The sequence below is a fragment of the Homarus americanus genome, unplaced genomic scaffold (assembly GCF_018991925.1).
Source record: "Homarus americanus isolate GMGI-L3 unplaced genomic scaffold, GMGI_Hamer_2.0 scaffold56064, whole genome shotgun sequence".
In the NCBI taxonomy this organism is placed as follows: Eukaryota; Metazoa; Arthropoda; class Malacostraca; order Decapoda; family Nephropidae; genus Homarus; species Homarus americanus.
In genome coordinates this window covers 1-7,500 of record NW_024710746.1, presented here as the reverse complement: position 1 = coordinate 7,500, position 7,500 = coordinate 1, and positions in this window count along the sequence as shown.

The window sequence follows — 7,500 nt, the reverse complement described above, 5'->3', positions numbered from 1 at the left end:
TAACCTAACTTAACCTAACCTAACCTAACCTAACCTAACCTAACCTAACCTAACCTAACCTAACCTAACCTAACCTAACCTAACCTAACCTAACCTAACCTAACCAACCACTACCGGGCCGCCGGAGGTTTCGTCGATTTCGAAATCCTCTTCCTTCTTGTATTGGCAAGGGGAGTTTGCTTTAACTTAGGTATGCTAGCCTAAGTAAAAATAGATGCCCCTTCCTTATTGGTGTTGTCGATGGCACAGCACTGCACAGCACCGTGCCTATGACGAAATCAACTTCATTAAACTCAACTCATACTTCAAATACACCAAGAGAACTTGCACACCCGAATGGGAGACCGTCAGAGTCAATCGAGGGTCGATTTAATAGCATACTATACAAAATGATCCGAGAATCTGCACATACCGAGTGGGAGACGGTCGTGAAAGCGTCCGCCCTTGTACGCTGGATGAAACTATTTCACTACAGTAAGGGGTAGGGGCACCTCGGTCATATTATACAACATACCAAAGAAGTTCTACACCCGCATGGGAGACCGTCAGAGTCAATCGGGGGTCGATTTAATAGCATACTACAGAAACTTGCACACCCGAATAGGAGACCGTCAACGTCAATCGGGGGTCGATTTAATAGCATACTACAGAAACTTGCACACCCGAATGGGAGACCGTCAAAGTCAATCGGGGATCGATTTGATAGCATACCACAGAAACTTGCACACCCGAATGGGAGACCGTCAAAGTCAATCGGGGGTCGATCTAATAGCATACTACAGAAACTTGCACACCCGAATGGGAGACCGTCAAAGTCAATCGGGGGGGTCATTTAATAGCATACTACAGAAACTTGCACACCCGAATGGGAGACCGTCAAAGCTTTAATCGGGGGTCGATTTAATAGCATACTAAGAAAACTTCTGCACACCCGAATGGGAGACCTTCAAAGTCAATCGGGGGTCGATTTGATAGCATACTACAGAAACTTGCACACCCAAATGGGAGACCGTCAAAGTCAATCGGGGGTCGATTTGATAGCATACTACAGAAACTTGCACACACGAATGGGAGACATTCAGAGTCAATCGGAGGTCGATTTAATAGCATACTACAGAAACTTGCACACCCGAATGGGAGACAGTCAAAGTCAATCGGGGGTCGATTTAATAGCATACTACAGAAACTTGCACACCCGAATGGGAGACCGTCAAAATAATCGGGGATCGACGGATAGCATACCACAGAAACTTGCACACCCGAATGGGAGACCGTCAAAGTCAATCGGGGTCGATTTAATAGCATACTCACAGAAACTTCTGCACACCCTAATGGGGAGACCGTCAAAGTCAATCGGGGTCGATTTGATGAACAACTTTAACTGGGGCCGATTTAATAGCATACTACAGAAACTTGCACACCAATGGGGAGACCGTCAAAGCCAATCGGGGGTCGATTTAATAGCATACTACAGAAACTTGCACACCCGAATGGGAGACCGTCAACGTCAATCGGGGGTCGATTTAATAGCATACTACAGAAACTTGCACACCCGAATGGGAGACCGTCAAAGTCAATCGGGGATCGATTTGATAGCATACTACAGAAACTTGCACACCCGAATGGGAGACCGCCAAAGTCAATCGGGGGTCGATTTAAGAGCATACTTTACAAAATGATCCGAGAATCTGCACACACCGAGTGGGAGACGGTGATGAAAACGTCCGCCCTTGTACGCTGGATGGCACTATTTCACTATAGTGAGGGGTAGAGGCACCTCGGTCATATTGTACAACATACCAGAGAAGTTCCACACCCGCATGGGAGACCGTCAAAGTCAATCGGGGGTCGATTTAATACTACAGAGAACTTACACACGCGAATGGGAGACCGTCAGAGTCAATCGAGGGTCGATTTAATAGCATACTATACAAAATGATCCGAGAATGTGCACACACCGAGTGGGAGACGGTGATGAAAGCGTCCGCCCTTGTACACTGGATGGCACTATTTCACTATAGTAAGGGGTAGGGGCACCTCGGTCATATTATACAACATACCAGAGAAGTTCCACACCCGCATGGGAGACCGTCAAAGTGAATCGGGGGTCGATTTGATAGCATACTACAGAGAACTTGCACACCCGAATGGGAGACCGTCAAAGTCAATCGGGGGTCGATTTGATAGCATACTACAGAGAACTTGCACACCCGAATGGGAGACAGTCAAAGTCAATCGGGGGTCGATTTAATAGCATACTACAGAAACTTGCACACCCGAATGGGAGACCGTCAAAGTCAATCGGGGGTCGATTTGATAGCATACTACAGAAACTTGCACACCCGAATGGCAGACAGTCAAAGTCAATCGGGGGTCGAATTGAGAGCATACTACAGAAACTTGCACACCCGAATGGGAGACAGTCAAAGTCAATCGGGGGTCGATTTAATAGCATACTACAGAAACTTGCGCACCCGAATGGGAGACAGTCAAAGTCAATCGGGGTCGATTTAATAGCATACTACAGAACCTTGCACACCCGAATGGGAGACCGTCAAAGCCAATCGAAGTCGATTTAATAGCATACTACAGAAACTTGCACACCCGAATGGGAGACCGTCAAAGTCAATCGGGATCGATTTGATAGCATACTACAGAAACTTGCACACCCGAATGGGAGACCGTCGTCAATCAGGGGTCGATTTAATAGCATACTACAGAAACTTGCACACCCGAATGGGACACCGTCAAAGTCAATCGGGGGCTCATTTGATAGCATACTACAGAAACTTGCACACCCGAATGGGAGACCGTCAAAATAATCGGGGATCGACGGATAGCATACCACAGAAACTTGCACACCCGAATGGGAGACCGTCAAAGTCAATCGGGGTCGATTTAATAGCATACTCACAGAAACTTCTGCACACCCTAATGGGGAGACCGTCAAAGTCAATCGGGGTCGATTTGATGAACAACTTTAACTGGGGCCGATTTAATAGCATACTACAGAAACTTGCACACCAATGGGGAGACCGTCAAAGCCAATCGGGGTCGATTTAATAGCATACTACAGAAACTTGCACACACGAATGGGGAGACCAAAGCCGGAATCGGGGGTCGATTTGATAGCATACTACAGAAACTTGCACACCCGAATGGGAGATAGCCAAAGTCAATCGGGGTCGATTTAATAGCATACTACAGAAACTTGCACACCCGGGAATGGAGACCACAAAGTCAATCGGGTCGATTTAATAGCATACTACAGAAACTTGCACACCCGGAATGGGGAGACCTTCAAAGTCAATCGGGGTCGATTTGATAGCATACTACAGAAACTGCACACCCGAATGGGGAGATAGCCAAAGTCAATCGGGGTCGATTTAATAGCATACTACAGAAACTTGCACACCCGGAATATCGGGGAGACCGCTAAAAGTCAATCGGGGCCTGATGGCTTGCATACCACAGAAACTTCTGCCACACCCGCATGGGAGACCGTCAAAGTGAATCGGGGGTCGATTTGATAGCATACTACAGAGAACTTGCACACCCGAATGGGAGACCGTCAAAGTCAATCGGGGGTCAATTTAATAGCATACTACAGAGAACTTGCACACCCGAATGGGAGACAGTCAAAGTCAATCGGGGGTCGATTTAATAGCATACTACAGAAACTTTCACACCCGAATGGGAGACCGTCAAAGTCAATCGGGGTCGATTTGATAGCATACACACAGAAACTTCTTGGTAATAACTAATGGGGACACCGTCAGTCAATCGGGGTCGATTTTGATAGCATACTACAGAAACTTGCACACCCGAATGGGAGCCAGTCAAAGTCAATCGGGGGTCGATTAATAGCATACTACAGAAACTTGCACACCCGAATGGGAGACAGTCAAAGTCAATCGGGGGTCGATTTAATAGCATACTACAGAAACTTGCACACCCGAATGGGAGACCGTCAAAGTCAATCGGGGGTCGATTTGATAGCATACTACAGAAACTTGCACACCCGAATGGGAGACCGTCAAAGTCAATCGGGGGTCGATTTGATAGCATACTACAGAAACTTGCACACCCGAATGGGAGACAGTCAAAGTCAATCGGGGGTCGATTTAATAGCATACTACAGAAACTTGCACACCCGAATGGGAGACCGTCAAAGTCAATCGGGGGTCGAGCATACTTTACAAAATGATCCGAGAATCTGCACACACACCGAGTGGGAGACGGTGATGAAAACGTCCGCCCTTATATGTTCGATTGCACTATTTCACTATATTAATGGGAGAGGGTGCCTTCGCACACATATTCGTGAAATATCTTCCGCCCCAGCGAGCCGCCGGGCGCCTTCTGGGCGAAGCAAAGCGCTGCATTCAAAAACAACAACCAAAAATTGCCGCTGCTTTCCTTCCCTGCTCCTGCAATGGCTGGAGCAAAGTAGCAGAAGGAGAGAGAGAAAATAGTCTCATGGGGTCAGGAGGAATGGCAGTGGAGCCGCGATTCCACGGCCTCACCAGCCAGGTCTGCCCCCAATTGAACATTATTACTCTCTCGGCGCACACGCTGCCACCACGGCTTCCGCGGGACAGCAGCAGCATCATGATGTTGCGCTTTATTGTATCCCCGAACCGGGTTATTCGGCTGTTCAACAGTCAGGTTTTGCCCTTGCCTAAATAAACGCATCAAACAACTTCACTCAGTGCGCGGTACGGTGACTGTCCTATCGCCCGCCCCTGTATGCTGGATTGCACTAATTCACTATATTAAGGGGAGAGGGTGCCTTCACACACCTATTCTGTGTGGAATATCTTCTGCCCCCCAGCGGAGCGCTTCGGCGCCTCTGCGAAGCAAAGCGCGGCATTCAAAAACAACAACCAAAGCTGCCGTGGCTTTCCCTTCCCTGCCCTGTATTGGCTGGAGCAGCAGAAGGTTTTTTAGAGAAAATAGTCTCATGGGGTCAGAGGAATGGCAGTGGAGCGGGTTCTATGAATTTCACTAGCCAGGTCTGTCTCCCAATTGAACATTATTACTCTCTCGGCGCACACGTCGCCACCACGGTTTCCGCGACAGCAGCAGCATCATGATGTTGCGTCTATTGTAAGTCCGGAAACGGGTTATTCGGCTGTTCGCGAACAGTCAGGTTTTAACCTTGCCTAACAAACGATCAAACAACTTCCACTCTCGAGGTGCGGTACGGTGACTGTCCTATCGTCCGCTCTTGTATGCTGGATTGCACTATTTCACTATATTAAGGGGAGAGGGTGTGAAATATCTTCCGCCCCCTAGCGGAGCGCTTCGGCGCCTCTGCGAAGCAAAACGCGGCATTCAAAAACAACAACCAAAATTGCCGTCGATTTCCTCTCCCTGCCCTGCAATGGCTGGAGCAGAAGGAGAGCGAGAGAGAGAATAGTCTCATTGGGTCAGAGGAATGGCAGTGGAGCGGGCTAATGGCGAGTAGGCTCGCGATCTATCAATTACACTAGCCAGGTCGCTCTCCCTATTGAACATTATTACTCTCTCTCGGCGAACACGTCGCCACTGCGGTTTCCGCGACAGCAGCATCATGATGTTGCATCCACCAATTAGTCCGGAACGGGTTTATTCGGCTGTCTGCGAACAGTCCGGTTTTAACCTTACCCAACAAACAACATCCACTCTCGAGGTGCGGTACGGTGAATGTCCTATCGTCCGACCTTGTATGCTGGATTGCACTATTTCACTATATTAAGGGGAGAGGGCGCCTTCACACACATATTCGGTGTGAAATATTTTCCGCCCACAAGCGGAGCGCTTCGGCGCCTCTGCGAAGCAAAGCGCGGCATTCAAAAACAACAACCAAAATTGCCGTCGCTTCCCTGCCCTGCAATGGCTGGAGCAGAAGGAGAGAGATTTTAGTCTCATTGGATCAGAGGAATGGCAGTGGAGCGGGCTTATGGGGCGTAGGCTCGCGATCTATCAATTACACTTGCCAGGTCTCTCTTCCGTTTGGACATTATTTACTCCGTCTCTCTCTCGGCACACACGTCGCCACCCTACTAGTTTCCATCACAGCTGTCTGCTGTCTGCCCAACTTAGCGGACTTGCGTTGGCTGATCAACCCGTCTTCGCGTCTGTGCCGGCCTTCAATGCAGCGCCCAACCGTCTCTTGACCGAGATTCATTGCACTATTCCACGCGCAAACGGCTACCCTAAATGTGCATAGACAACGCTCATGGTTCAACACGACCAGGGCGCAGTCTGGGAGCCGAGTATACTAAAAAGAGAGTTTAGCAGCCAAAACTCGTCGAAGCACACGTTGGGTTACCCCATCACCTAACAACGATGATGGCGGTTCCCACCCGTGAAATACACAACCTAACCAATATTGGGCGACGATGGCGCTCATGAGCCCACGTCCCCACAAACAGTAAGAGAGAGTGAGAAAGAAGGAGAGAGAGGAGGAGATTGGCCAACGTGCGGTCCCTCGCCCAATGTCTTCTGCCTCGCTGGAGCTGGGGCAAAGAGAAGAGGAGCGAATAAGGGAGGAGATTGGCCAACGTGCGGTCCCTCGCCCAATGTCGGCTGCCTCGCTGGAGCTGGGGCAAAGAGGAGAGGAGAGGAGTGGATAAGGGAGGAGATTGGCACACACGGTGGCGCTGCCGGCGCCGAGGATAGCAAGAGAAGGTGCAGTTTGATCTGATCATCTGGTTTGCTATTTCTCTAAGGCCAACGTGCGGTCCCTCGCCCAATGTCGGCTGCCTCGCTGGGGCAAAGAGAAGAGGAGAGGATAAGGGAGGAGATTGGCACACACGGTGGCGCTGCCGGCGCCGAGGATAGCGAGAGAAGGTGCAGTTTGATCTGATCATCTGGTTTGCTATTTCTCTAAGGCCAACGTGCGGTCCCTCGCCCAATGTCTTCTGCCTCTCTCTCAATCTCACTATTTTGGCCGCCGTGATAGGCGCCGCCAACAGCAGCAGCTACCAGGTTGATCCTGCCAGTAGTCATATGCTTGTCTCAAAGATTAAGCCATGCATGTGTAAGTACAAGCCGATTTAAGGCGAAACCGCGAATGGCTCATTAAATCAGCTATGTTTCATTGGATCTGTAAACCCACTTACTTGGATAACTGTGGCAATTCTAGAGCTAATACATGCAATTGGTCTCTGACCGCAAGGGAAGAGCACTTTTATTAGTTCAAAACTGGTCGGGCCCCGGTCCGTAACCCACCTGTGGTGAATCTGAATAACTTCGGGCTGAGCGCACGGTCTCCGCACCGGCGCCGCTTCTTTCAAGTGTCTGCCTTATCAGCTTTCGATTGTAGGTTATGCGCCTACAATGGCTATAACGGGTAACGGGGAATCAGGGTTCGATTCCGGAGAGGGAGCCTGAGAAACGGCTACCACATCTAAGGAAGGCAGCAGGCACGCAAATTACCCACTCCCGGCACGGGGAGGTAGTGACGAAAAATACCGATGTGAGTCTCATCCGAGGCCTCGCAATCGGAATGAG